Raw genomic sequence first — 15,277 nt, forward strand, 5'->3', positions numbered from 1 at the left:
AAATTTTTATTTATTTTAATTTTGATCCTTTTATCTTTATAATTTTGAATTATTTTTTATGTGACATATAAGACAATTGATATTATGTGACATATCAGTAGCTCCTCTACGCCATTGGCCACCGCAGTTCAACCAAAAAAAAATAATTAGGTTTTTTTCCTTTAAATCTTATCTTCTCATATTATTTTTTTAAAAAAAATTAAAAAGAATCCATTTATGAATTTATTCACTTGTGAAATTTATAGTGTGACATACATAAATCTTGAGTAGATAGCGGGCTATGTATGCGTGACTCGTAAACTTTGATGGAAGTAAAAGCCTGAGTTAGAATAGATGAGGATCCAAAAGCTAGTGTGTTAGGTGTACGACTTCCACAATATGTAGAGTCGTTCATAATAGTGGAATTTATAGCCCGAGACATAGGTAAATGATATCCTCTCATTGACATTACATGGTTGACGAAAAGTAAACATGGTCATGGGTCGTTCTTTGTGACAAATAACTTGATTGCTATTTGATAGTAATAAAATTTTCATGAAAAAAGATGTAATGGTTACCATGAGATAAAATATGATCATATTGGAAGAACAAATATTATCCTAAAGAGATTAAGGATATCCTATGAGGGTAACACACTTGTTACAAGGTTACTAGACGAGCATTGATTGAGTTGCTTTCGTAATAGTATGCTATCAGGGAAAACTCAATCACGATACTATAATGGAATGACTTTGTGACTAAAAGAGTTTATAATTAATAGGTGAAGAATTGTAACTTAATTATAAATCATTTGAGCCCTAATTGCATATATTCAATTGGTCCCTCCGTTAGGTCGTTGATGTTAGAAATGAATTGCATGTTGAATCAAAATGCACGAAATGAATAGAGATGAATAAATGAAAAAATATTAAAAAATAATTATGGTTTTCTCCGGAATGGAAAGATGAAATCATTTGAAAATGAATTTGGTTTTCTCAAAATGGAAATGTAAATGAAAATGATAAATAAATTCATTTACAAATGAAATTGGATTTCTCAAAAACATCATAAGAATGAGTTTATGTTTTTGAGCTATTTTAAAGCCCAAAATAAAAATAAATCATTCGATCATAGTAAACAAGTTGAATTGTAAACTATTAAATATATTTTCTCCAAAATTTTACTAGGGTAAAATTGTTATAATTATACATGGAGTAAAACTGGGATGAGTAAATTATTTAATTGAATATAAGTAATGAAGTTTATTTTGGAAAATAGAAAAAACAAAATCGAGTTGGATTAGATTATAAATTACTTGGTCAAAAAGTTCAAGAAGTACACTTAATTGGTCCCGATGAGAGAGAGACCCAAAATCCCCTCATGGAATATGAAGGGACAGCTACCCTAATAAGAACATTAGGGTGTGCCGCTCTCCCTACTCTTACTCTTAAGTAGCAAGTTAGTTTTCTATTTGAAATAAACCTTTCAAATTCAACAAAGATTCTACATTCTCTCCCTATAAATATATGACGTCAGCAGAGCTATAAACATAACTTTAAGATATTGTCATTCAACCTGAAAATAGGGAGACTTTTATTCTTTTAGACTTAAATATTTTTTTTGGAATAACTATTCTGTCGGTTTTTATTTAAGAAGCAAAATTTCCTTTTCACCCTAAAAAAATAGAAAATGATTTATGGTACTATGTTTTGATTTGAATAGTTCGAGCCCACACTCGAAGTTGTTCGTGGTACAAGAATAGCGAAGAAGATCACTTGGTTAAAAGCCCAGAACGATAAAAACCATCTAGCCGAAAACACAATTATGAATTCGGTCTAGGGTATATTGCTATAAATATCACAAATCAGATTGATTTTCAATATTTTAATTTTTCGTTGTACAAAGCACTTTTTTCGAACCAAATTTTTTCCAACAGAAAGCGCTAAAACTCTTCCCTAGTATGCTAATACCAACCTAAAATAGTGACAACATTAATTGGACCACATGACTTCGACCTCCATTGGCAGCAACTGATTTTTTTCTCCGTTGATGTTCTCTAACCTTATAATCCACCACTTCTCGAAATAGCATGGGGTTATAAATTTGGCTATTTCCTTTAAACTCCTTATAAGTTTCTTCTCACCCCCATAAACTTCTGCTTCAACACTAGCCATAAGTTTGGCTATTTCCCTTCACCAAAATCCTTAAGTTCTAGCTGCGACTTTTCTTAATATATCACCACTCAATTTGTTGCTACTTTTTGAAAATATTTAGAAGCACACTAGGTTGTCTTAACCCAACCTGAGCCTTGAGCTATGTACTTGTCCAGGTACAACTTTAGCAATTTGAAGCGTTCACCTTCCTCAGGCAAAGGGAATTATCTTTAAGTCCAAATCGTGTATTTTTCTAGTTTTTCTATAAAATTATAATATATATATGTAACTAGCCCAATTTGCCTAGGCCCAAGAAAAATAAAATAAAAAATATTACAATCCAAATTACAATAGGCCTATATGGCCTAAACCAAAAAAAAAACCCTAGAGGCCCAGTGGCCCAAACTATTTTAGAATGCCAGAAACCCTAGGGTTTCTGGCGCCGCACCATAGCCCCAACCTTTCTGCCGCTGTTGCTTCCCCCACGCATCTGACGCCCTCTGCCACCACCGCCAGCCTCTGACACCTGCAAAACAAAACCTCACGCAACAGCAGAAAACACCAAGTAGCAAAACGACAAAAAAATAGAAACACAAAGTTGTAATACGGCTATAAAAAAGCCACAACCCACAATAGCTTTTTTTTCTTCTTCTTTCCGGAGGACTAAATACAAAAAAAAAATCAAAGATTTGAACTTATATTTTTAAGGTGATATTCATTTGATATTTCTGTTTATTTTTACATTTAAGTTTGATTTTATTTATTTTTATTTATTTTATCTACAAAAATAAAAAGAAAGAAGAAGAAAAACCTTACCGGAATAATCCCGGGGTCACGTCGTCGAAGGTCTCTTCTCCGTCGTTGGAATCGGGCCTAAAAGGGAGGGGAAGGGACCTTTTCTTTCGATTTTTTGGGGGTTGAGAAGGTTTGGCCTTCGAATCGTTGAAAACGGGGCTAAAAAGCCCATTTTGTCCGCCGATGGCCTTCTTGGTTAATTTTTGGGTTTAGCCCAAAGAGAGAGAAGGAAGAATAGAGAGTTTTTTTTTAATGGGTTGAAAGAATGCATTTTTTGTTAAATTTTTTATATTTATAAAGGGACTATACTACGTTGTTTTGTGTCCTAGTTTCAAGCGCCAAAACGGCGTCATTTTAGCATCTATTCGCGCACGACCCGACCCGTTCCAGGGGGATCCGCGCGTTTTTGGCTAATGGGCTATTTGCGCGAATAGCCCTTCCGCTTTTACAGCGCGCTTCAAAGCAGTCCTATTCACTTTTTATTCTCTTTTAATTTCGCCATGCATTTTATTTTTTCTTCAATTTGGTCTTTTTGGAATGATGCGTTTTGGAGGGCAGGAAATATTTCCCATTTGGTCCCCCATATCATTCGCGCGTTATATTTTGATCCTTTGCTTTATTTTATTCCGTTTTTCCATTTAAATTCTATTTTGATTTCAATTTAATCCCTATTTAATTAATTTGATTATTTATATTTGATTTATCAATTCATTTATTTATTTATCATTCTCTTACTTTTAAAATATTTAAATTTAATATTAGGTATTATTTTATCTTTTTTTACTCTTAAAATATTTAAAATTAACATTATGTATACATTTTATCTATTTCGTTTTTGTCTTCTATTATTTTTATTATTATCTATTATGTATTTATTCACTACTTGCTCCTTTAACTTGTTTTTTTTCTCAAGAACTGTTTCATTTATTTTATTTGTTTATTTTTTAGTTTCAAATTTTTGTTATCAAATGTCTGATTGATGGTCACTTATTTGTTTATTTACTTAACATTTCTTTTATTTTATTTTTATAATCGGCTTCTTTTTATTTATTTTCTTTTATTGTGTCTTTTATTTATTCTTTTATTTATTTGCTACTTTCTATATTTCAAAATTTAGATATTATTATTAAAAGTATTATTATTATCACAATTATTATTTTTATTATACATATTGGTATCATGATTTATTGTTAGCATTATTTTTTTATGTTTTATTGTATTACTACAAATTATGTCGCATTATCGTTCTTCATTAAACATGACATTTTTTTACGTTTTAGCCGCTTTTTTACCATAATCAAATAAACTAAACTTATATCAGTTTAAATATTGCATTAAATTTATTGTTTACCTAAATTCGTAAAAAAGGAAATTTTAAAGAAAAAAAGATAAAGGCAATATTTCGTATTTGGAACTTTGAGAAATTGTGCCCGGGTTTCGATTTTCTCATCAAACCTAAATGGCCAAATATTCTTTTAAATTTCAAAATACATGGAATTTCAATAAAAGTTAAAGGCAAGCTTATTCTCGAGGATTCAAATGTTGCATCCTAACTAACGGGATGTGACATTTTGTTATTGCGGGACGAGAGGGCCTTTGATGCTCGTTTCAATTTAATTCAAGTGTTTTTTTAATTAACATTAATAGAAAAGGGGATCGCATTTTAAAATCTTTTCAAAATTTCAACTTTCGACACTACGACATTAAGTAATCAACTAGGTACCAATTTTGGACGTATCGAGGGTGCTAATCCTTCCTCGTGTGTAACCGACTCCCAAACTCGTTTTCTGGATTTTGTAGACCAAAAAAATTATAGTTTTAGTAAATTTAAACTTTTATTTAAATGATTAAATTATGAGGTGATCCGATCACACCTAAATAAAAAGGATTGGTGGTGACTCCATTTTTGCTTTTTAATAAAAGTCGACCCCTTTTACAAAAAAATGGTTTCGACAGCTTGGCGACTCCACTGGGGACAAAATAAGAGAGTCAAGCCGTAAATTGATTATTTTCTATCTTTTTGTCAAAAATTGAAAGTTCAATTAAAATTTACAATCCTTTCATTGCATTTCATCCGTCATTTTTGTGGTCTTTATCATAATTTGTTTATTTTATTGGTTTGAGCCTTTTTTTATATATCTCTGCATATTGCATTACATGACCGCTCGATTATACCCTTTTAAGTAGGTGTAAGAAACTATTCCTTTGTGAGGTCTTCACCTCCGTACATGATAGTGGATCACTTTAGGGATACATTCGTACCTATGTTTTCGTGAGATTTTTATCTCTGTGCAACCATAGGAAAATGTATTCCCCTAAACTGAACTCAATCCATATGAGCCTATAATGGGTGAGGATCGAGAAATCTGCTTGTTTAGGTACCTTTACTTTAAAACCAAACCGCATATATTGAGCCTTAAGAACCTACCCCAGGTAGAACCACGCCAAACCCTAGCGGTTACCCGAATAGATGCTTTATTTATTTTTTCGTTTGCTTTGAATCCTAGCTTTGTGTTTAATACTGACTTGCTTTGTTTTGCTTTGACTGTGATTGCATGGAATTTTTATCATAAAAGAGGTGTTGATTCACGTTCAGTATCTAAATAAAGAGCTTGCCATGGAAAATGGATTTTTTGATAAAGTGGAAGACAATGCGGTCATCCGAATATGGTCCGAGAAAACGTAACGAGGTAAAGGTGATAGTCTGATGAATGAGTACACGACTTTGCTTCGTTGGCCGAGTATTCAAGATGATAAAGATTATTTGAAAGCCACCAAAATTTCTTAAAGAAGCTAACAAGCATCATGAGGATGAGTGAACAATGGGTCACGGCTCGGATCAAGAAAAAAGGAGATAGAAGAGGCACCCCTTTGGAGAATTTGCGAGGTTCGATATTAACAAACGGATATGCGGAAAAGGATCGATGTCTTCACTTTGAGTATTAGGGCAAGACCATATATGTAAATATCTGTTTTATGTAAAGATATTTATTTTCTAGTAAAGTTGTTCTAATAAAATTCAATCAGAATCAACGCCTCTTTTTGCATTCATTCCATTCATCTGCATAAAATTTCACAAAACAACCCTAATTAAACGATATTATTTCAGTTAATCTGAAATCCAACAAGATTCAACCAACCAAACATCGCTACAGTACCCGCTACAAAACCAAAGTAATGGATCAAAGATTAGAAAGATTAGAACAAATGCAGAAGGATATGCAAGATCAGATGCAAGAATAATTGGCCAAAATTCAACAAGACATGCAGGATCAGATGTTAGATTCCCAAAGAAGTATGATGAGCCAATTAACGCAGTTACTAGTCAGAGGGCTTGAAAAAGGGAAAAGCCCAGTGGTCAATTCTGGGGATAATATGAAGACCCTGCCTATCCCCCAGGTTTTTCCCCGATAAGTGTCCAGGCCGAACCAGACGTACGTCCACAAGGAACACCCATTACTATCAGACCTCAACAATATCAGACTAATACCTCGGCACCAATGAATTACCCGACAGGCTCAAGTTCCAATTCGGGGGACAATTCAACCAATTATGTAGTTCTTGATTTAGACGAAATGGCAAAAATAGAAAAAGCAAAAGTGGAACTGCCAAAACAACTCGAATATCGGTATAAAAGGTTGGAGGAAAAACTCAGAGTAATGGAAAATTCTGATTACCACTGCGGGGTTGACGCCAAGGATCTGAGTTTGGTACTAGATTTAGTACTCCCACCAAAATTCAAGGCTCCAGAATTTGAAAAGTATAATGGGACTAGTTGTCCTAAAGCTCACATTATGATGTTCTGCCTAAGAATGATGGGATACGTTAATAACGATCAACTGTTAATTCATTGCTTCCAAGATAGTCTGATTGGGTCAGCTGCCAAATGGTACAACCAACTGAGCCGTGTCAAAATTCACTCATGGAAGGACTTGGAACAGACTTTCATGAAGCAATATGGCCACATGACAGACATGGCGCCCGACAGAATCACACTACAGAATATGGAAAAGAAGTAAAGTGAGAGCTTTAGGCAATATGCCCAAAGATGGAGAGAGGTAGCAACATAAGTCCAACCACCTCTTTTGGAGAAAAAAACCACGAAACTTTTCATCAACACTCTGAAAGCCCCGTTCATTAACCACATGTTGGGAAGCGCTACCATGAGCTTCTCAGATATAGTAATGTCTGGCGAGATGATTGATGTAACACCCCAGACCTGGCCTAGACGTTATGGTCGAATCTGACGATGTCACAAGGTAGTACTTTTCGAAAAATATGTAGTCACTAAATCCCTTTTTCTATTTAACCATTTTTTTTCATTATCTTATGTTAATTTCAAATCGTGCCATTCGTTTCCAAAACATTATTCATTTACAAATCATTATTCAATTTCAAAACATTTTCTTACTGCAGAAGCTTTTAAACAATTTGCATATTCGTGGTATTTTTGATAAAACGTTAATTTCATTTGAAAACCCGAGTTTTACCTAACACTAGCAGATTTAAATCATAAAAATTTATAAAAACCAAATTTAAACCAAAATCCATAAAGGCCATAATTACAGCAAAATACTCCCAAATAAAAGTAAAATCATAAATAGGTAATAAACAGTGTAAAAGAAGTCATGTGGCCACCACTGAGTCCTCCACCGTACCGATCCGTCTAAATCTAGGGATTACCTGTACAGATTAAATAGAAGGGGTGAGTTTAAGTAAACTCAGTGTGTAATCCCCATACAAATGAACAGACAGTAAACAAATAATCATAGTTTGGGCCTTAGCCCATCTTAGTACAAAAATAGTCATGCAGCAAGGCTTTAGCCCATCACAGTATCAGTAGCAGTAACAGATATGCATCACAAATATCCTACCCATCCAACCTTTACACACCATCTCCGTCCAACCCTACACTCCATGTGGGGATATAATTAACCCACCCATCCCTACACTCCAAGTAATACCAAATGTGGCACTAGACAGTAGTTTGCAGCTGATCTGCCAGTAAATTAGGCTCGAGGCATTTCAATACACTTCCTCCGACCATTATAATCCCTCAATCCAATGCAATGCATTATACAGATATGACATGCTATAACATAATATCATGCTTGTAAACAGGGCATACAGTATCAAATCAGTGGGACATCACCAGGCTTAATCATATTAGTCATACAGTCATTTCAGTCAATTAGGGGTCTAGGTAAGCTTACCGACCCTACAGTAGGTTCACAGTCGACTTGGGGGGCCCGTGCAACCTTATTAGTCAAACAGTGAAAATGAGCCTACAAGCCCATGATGTTCGCCCGTGTGGGCTCACACGCCCGTGTAGCACACATGACCCAAATTGTTCTTCGCCTCGTGATCCATTTTAATGTAACCCAAGATGTCTACTTGAGTCACTGTTACTAAATTATTTGTATCTTAAGTTACAAAATTCCGAATTAAGATCTGCAAATTTTTCCTAAAACCAGACTAACATATCTTCTTACCATAAAATTTTTAGAATTATTGTTTTAGCCAATACGTATAATTTATTCTTTAAATTTTCCTCTATTCTGCTGTCTAATAGTTTCGACCTTTTTATAGTAAAATTGATTATCTTCTTGTACGTAATTCAGATAATGTTCTCGTTTGTTTTTTTCGGAAAGTATACTCATTTAAGAGTTTAAACATATAAATTTAACCCATAATTAATTTTATACAATTTTTAATATTTTTCCAAAGTCAGGATAGGGGACTCCAAAATCATTCTGACCCTGTCTCACTAAAATTCAAATATATCATAATATGAAATTCTTTTGCTTACTTCATTTCATCTATGAGAAATTAAACTCAAATATCTTTAATCACATATTTCTTTTCATCCTCTAATTCGATTTTCATAATTTATGGTGATTTTTCAATGTTAGCCTACTGCTGCTATCCAAACAGCAAGCAATTTCAGTTTTTCGCCGAATCCCTTATTTTTATGTTTCGAGTACACACCTAGTTTTGTTTGGTGCTAAAACAGTCCCTGAGCACTCCAAAGCCTATAATTAAACAAATAACACCATAATCAATCTTACCTCGCGATTAATCAAAATCACGAAACCAAAATACTTACTTTTAAAATAATGAACACTTACCGCAAAAACTTTAAATCGGTACGTTTACGAAAATCACGAGGAGAGCCCTAATCCTCGCAAAATGCTACTGGCAACACCTTAGAATTAGACTATTGAACACAAAATAATCTATTAAAATGACACCTAAAAACTTACTACATTTGCACAAGTGCTGCTTAACGCTACGAAATCAAGAGGGAAAGAATGGTTTAGGGGGAACAAGGAAATTTCTGTAGTAGAGGAAGGAAAAGAAAAGATAACCGAGTAAGAAGCAAAGACAAAAAAAATTTTGGTAGAGATGGGGGAGAGAAAACGTCAGAAAGATGGAGAGAAAAACGACTCTCTCTCTCTTTTGAAAAAGGAAAAAGTGATCAGATTTTGGATATTCTCCCCTATAATCCCCTAATTCACTCCTCAAATTGCTCCCTCACTTCCCACTACACATCTAGCACTCATAAACCTAATTCGGCACAACTCTTGCCGAAATTAGGAGCAAAAATATAACCTTTACCGTCCCAAATATTCGAACCCATGACCTCCCTCACACCAACACTCTACTTATCCACCAGACCAGTAGGCTCATTCTGTTAATTATTTGCCAACTTTTACTTAAAAGTCTACTGACTAAAGATAGAGCTTATTCATAAAATATCAAAATTTTCCCAAGTCCTGACTTGGACTTGGGACCTCCCAAACACTCCCAGAACACATAACCACTAAAGCTGACAAATGCTTGTGTCACACATTCAAAATACCCAAAATTAAAATTTTAGGGCGTTACAATTGAAAACGCGGTAAAAAATGGGAAAATAGATGCGAGGGAAAGCGTCAAAAGATCAACTCCAAAGAACAAGGAAAATGAAGTGAATAACCTGAGCATGTATAATAAAAGGTACTCCAAATCAGTCACTGTAGGCCAGCCGAGGGCCTTGACTATTAGTTATTAAGGCACCTCAAGACAAGAATCAAACTCGAGGCCAAACATAGAAAGACTCCAGTTCACACCCATCTCAATGACATATAGAGAGCTGTATCAAAATCTGTTTGATACGCATGTTGTATCTCTGTTCTACTCAGAACCCGTGCAACCTCCGTTCTCGAAATGGTATGATGCAAATACCCAATGCGAATACCACGCAGAAATAACAGGGCACTCAATTGAAAACTACACTACATTTGAAAAGTTAGTTGAAAGGTTCATCAAGATGGACATCGTGAAGTTTGACGATCCATCAGGACCTAATGTGGCAAGAAATTCGTTACCCAGTCATCCAGACCCAGGGGTAAACGTGATAATTGAGAATGGAGGAAAGAGAACCAAAACCAATGTTGCAGAAGTAAAAACCCTACTGAAATGGGTTTTGAAACAAATGATAGACATGAGATTTATCATTCAGAATTTGGAGAAGAGACCAAAAAGGATGAGGAGCAATTGTGAGTTCCACGCTGAAGAAAGCCATGAAATCCAGAAGCGCGCTGAATTCATAGCTTTGGTGCAGAGCCTAATGGATAATAAAGAGTTGGAATTCCTTGAAGAAGTCAAAGGCACGAAAAGAATGTTGGGGAATTTGAACGTTAACGCAGTATCCGAAGAGGGAGCCGGGAAAGAGAATTTATCAGGCATTTGCCCTTACACACGTGTGAGTGTTTTGAACAATGGGACTATGGAAGAGATCCCTGAATTTTTTTAGACCTAATTTGGAGTAATGTCCAAAACATGCTTATTTCTCTAAGCCTGGGAGAAATAAGAATCCTTTTGTGAGATAGACTTATGTTCAACATCTTTATTTCAATAAAATTTATCTTTGTTTCTCACTTTGAGCAAATATTCTTTTATTGTTTTCATTTCATTCATAATCATACTATACAGATAAATAATCTTAGATTTTTTTATTCTTTGAATCTTCATTCGTTTTGAGTGACACTACTATTGACTCAAAACCTTATTTTGAGCAAGATATGTGTTCAGAGGAACCATAGGACTTTAAAGATAACCAAGACTATAACTTATCTCCTGATTTGTTAAGGATGGTAGAACAATATGAGAAATAAATCTTACCTTACGAAGAATCCATGGTTTTTCTCTATGTGGGGCATGGATGTTATTGGGCCGACCTCACCAAAAGCTTCTGGCGGTCATCAATCTATCTTTGTGGTCGTCGATTGCTTTACTAAATGAGTGAAGCTACTTCGCATGCTAATGTCACAAAGTCAACAGTCAGTAAACTCTTGAAAAAAAGAAATCACATGTCGGTATGGAATGCCAAAAACATATCTGACAAATGCACTAAATTTGAACAAACACCATATCGCTCCAAAATGAACGATGCAATGGAGGCAAAAAAAAAAGAACCTCTACCAGAGCAACGCCTTTCTCATTAATTTATGGATGGAGGCGGTTTTGCCCGTTGAAGTCGATATTCTTTCTCTTCAAGTTTTACCAGAGTTGAAGTTGAATGAATTAGAAGGGATCCAATCCCGACATGATCAGCTGAACTTGATTGAAGAAAAGAGGCTAAAGGCTATCGTTATGGTCAAATGTACCAAAAATAAATGATGCGAGCTCACCAAAAAAGTTCGCCTCAGAGAATTCCATGAGGGGAACCTGGTATCAAAGAAGATCCTTCCCATACAAAAGGACTTTAGAAGAGAGAAAATACTAAACTGGGAAAGACCTTATGTGGAAGGCCTTATCTGGAAAAGCATCGATATTGACCAAGATGGATGGCAAGAACCTGCCTGATTTTGTGAACTTTGATTCAAGAAAGAAATACTCCACTTTTTTTTAAAAAAAAAAGAGAAAAAGAAAAAAGAAACAAAAAGGAAAAAGGAAAGAAAAAAAGAAAAATGAGAGGCCAAGGCAAAAACCCACAAAGGGTGCCTTGAGACCAAAGGAGTTTTTAATTGAAAACCTAGGAATAAGCAATTCAAATTTTTTATCCGGCATAAGGTAGTCTTGTTTTCTCTGAATTAACAAGAAGGAGGGATGCTACATCTTGGGGCATCAATAAAATCTTCTAGAACTTCTAAACACGTGTCAAGTTCAAAGGGTCCTCGAGAAGTTTTGTGCAGAGAAGCTCATGCTGCGATATCTGGGGTACCTGTTTTCATCTTATTCATTTCGTATCTTAGCAAAATTTTCTATCTTGATTAGTTTATTCATTTTGAGCTTTTCTCTCAATAAAATTCCATCTTATCCGTTGTGATACTCTTTTTCAAGCATTTTTCATTGAAATAATGATTAATGGACCAATAATACTCAAGCAAGAGGAGTTCTGCATATTACTCTGAAAGATTTTCTAAATAGTATAAGGGTCTGAAAACAATGCCACTATTCAGAACTAACCAAACGTAAGGGTTGGAAACATTTGGGAAAGAATAGTCTAAATTGTAACTATTTCTTCAGGTTTTCTGTTAAAGATACCAGCTAAGCAAGAAGGCAATGTAATAAATCATTGATAGAACCTTGATGAACAATGAGCAATGACAATCCAAACATTAGAAAGGGATCATTCTTATGACATTCTGTATTCATGCAAATATCATTCATACACATCTAATTAGGAGCATTTGATTCATTTTGATCAGGACATCTTAATCACTAGGCATAAATAGGTCCATGAAATGGATCCTATAGGTCATGTTACCCAGAGAATGGTGTAACAAGTCAAAAAATCACTGATCCTATACCCCTGAAGTTGTAGTGGGATAGATTAGAGTCATCATGGCAAATCTTATCTTCTTGAAGTTGCAGTGGAGCAAACTGAAGATAGCGAATCTTATTTCCCTGAAGTTATAGTGGAACAGATTAAAGCTATAAATTATACATCTTATCTCTCTGAAGTTGCAGTAGAGCAGACTGAAGATAGTGAATCTTATCTCCCTGAATTTGCAGTGGAGTAGATTGAAGCCACAAACCTTATCTCCCTGAAATTGCAGTGGAATAGGTTAAAAATAACAAATCTTATCTCCCTGAAGTTGCAGTGGAGTAGATTGAAGTTACAAATCCCATACCCCTGAAGTTGCAGTGGGATGGATTGAAGATCATAGCAAATATTATCTCCCTGAAGTTGCAGTGGAGCAGATTGAAATTACAAGTCTCATCTCCCTGAAGGTGTAGTGGAACAGCCTGAAGATAGCAAATCTTATTTCCCTGAAGTTGTAGTGGAACAGATTAAAACTATAAATTGCAGGTCTTATCTCCCTAAAGTTGTAGTGGAACAGACTAAAGATAGCGAATCTTATTTCCCTAAAGTTGCAGTGGAACAGATTAAAGCTATAGATAGCAAATCTTATACCTTTGAAGCTAAAGTAGGTCAGATCAAAGTTATCATGGCGAATCTTATCTCCCTGAAGTTGCAGTGAAGTAGATTGAAGCCACTAATCTTATCTCCCTAAAGTTGTAGTGGAGCAGATTGAAAATAAGCTATAAGTCTTATCTCTCTAAAGTTGCGGTGGAGCGGACTGAAGATAGTGAATCTTATCTCCCTGAGGTTACAGCAGAGCAGTTGAAGACACAAATCTCATCTCCTTGAAGTTGTAGCGGAGTAGGTTGAAGCTACGATTCGTATCTCTCTGAAGTTGTAGTGGAGTGAATCGAAGCAACAAGACGTAGTAGACTAGAATGAAGCTACTTGAAGAAGAGAAGCACCAAAACAAGTCAAGACTCGGTGAGACTGGGCAAAATTGGTCTTTCTTAAAAGTCTTTGCCCTGTCCTCGTTACACGACAATGAGCAAAGCCATCTAGCCGAAACACAATTATGAATTCAATCTAGGGTATATTGCTATAAATATCACAAATCAGATTAATTTTCAAAATTTTAATTTTTCGTTGTACAAAAAAACTATTTTTGAACCAAATTTTTTCCAACAGAAAGTGCTAAAACTCTTCCCTAGTATGCTAATACCAACCTAAAATAATGACAACATTAATTGGACCACATGACTTCAACCACCATCGGAAACAACTGATTTTCTTCTCTGTTGATGTTCTCTAACCTTATAATCCACCACTTTACGAAATAAGGTGGGGTCATAAATTTGGCTATTTCCTTTAAACTCCTTATAAGTTTCTTCTCACTCCCATAAACTTCTACTTCAACACTAGCCATAAGTTTGGCTATTTCCCTTCCCCAAAATCCTTTAGTTTTAGCTGCAGCTTTTCTTAATATATCACCACCCAATTTGCTGCTACTTTTTGAAAATATTTAGAAGCATACTAGGTTGTCTTAACCCAACCTGAGCCTTGAGCTATGTACTTGTCTAGGTACAACTTTAGCAATTTGAAGCATTCACCTTCCCTAGGCAAAGGGAATTATCTTTAGGTCCAAATCGTGTATTTTTCTAGTTTTTCTATAAAATTATAATATATTTATATATGTAATCAGCCCAATTTGCCTGGGCCCAAGACAAATAAAATAAAAAATAATACAGTCCAAATTACAGCAGGTCTATATGGTCCAAACCAAAAAAAACCCTAAAGGCCCAATGGCCCAAACTATTTTAGAATGCCAAAAACCCTAGTTTCTGGCGCCACACCATAGCCCCAACCTTGCTGCTGCCACTGCTTCCCCCACGCGTCTGACACCCTCTGCCACCACCGTCAACCTCTGACACCTGCAAAACAAAACCACACGCAACAACAGAAAACACCAAGTAGCAAAACGACAAAAAAAATAGAAACACAAAGTTGTAATACAACTATAAAAAAGCCACAACCCACAATAGCTTTTTCTTCTTCTTCTTTCCGGATGATTAAATACAAAAAAATCAAAGATTTGAACTTATATTTTTAAGGTAACATTCATTTGATATTTCTGTTTATTTTTACGTTTAAGTTTGATTATATTTATTTTTTCTTTATTTTATCTACAAAAATAAAAAGAAAGAAGAAGGAAAACCTTACCAGAATCATCCCGTGGTCTCGTCGTCAGAGGTCTATTCTCCGTTGTCGAAATCGGACCTAAAAGGGAGGGGAAGGGAACTTTTCTTTCAATTTTTTGGGGGTTGAGAAGGCTTGGCCTTCGAATAATTGAAAATTAGGCTAAAAAGCCCATTTTGTGCACCGCCGACCATCGGCCACGGTGGCGATGCGGTGGTGCGGTGGCTGACCGCCGGTGGCCTTCTTGGTTAATTTTTGTGTTTAGCCCAGAAAGAAAAGGGAGAACAGAAAGTTTTTTTTTAAAAAAGGCTGACAAAATTTTTTTTTTGTTAAATTTTTTATATTTATAAAGGGACCATAC

This window comes from Gossypium raimondii, chromosome 13 (genome assembly GCF_025698545.1).
Source record: "Gossypium raimondii isolate GPD5lz chromosome 13, ASM2569854v1, whole genome shotgun sequence".
In the NCBI taxonomy this organism is placed as follows: Eukaryota; Viridiplantae; Streptophyta; class Magnoliopsida; order Malvales; family Malvaceae; genus Gossypium; species Gossypium raimondii.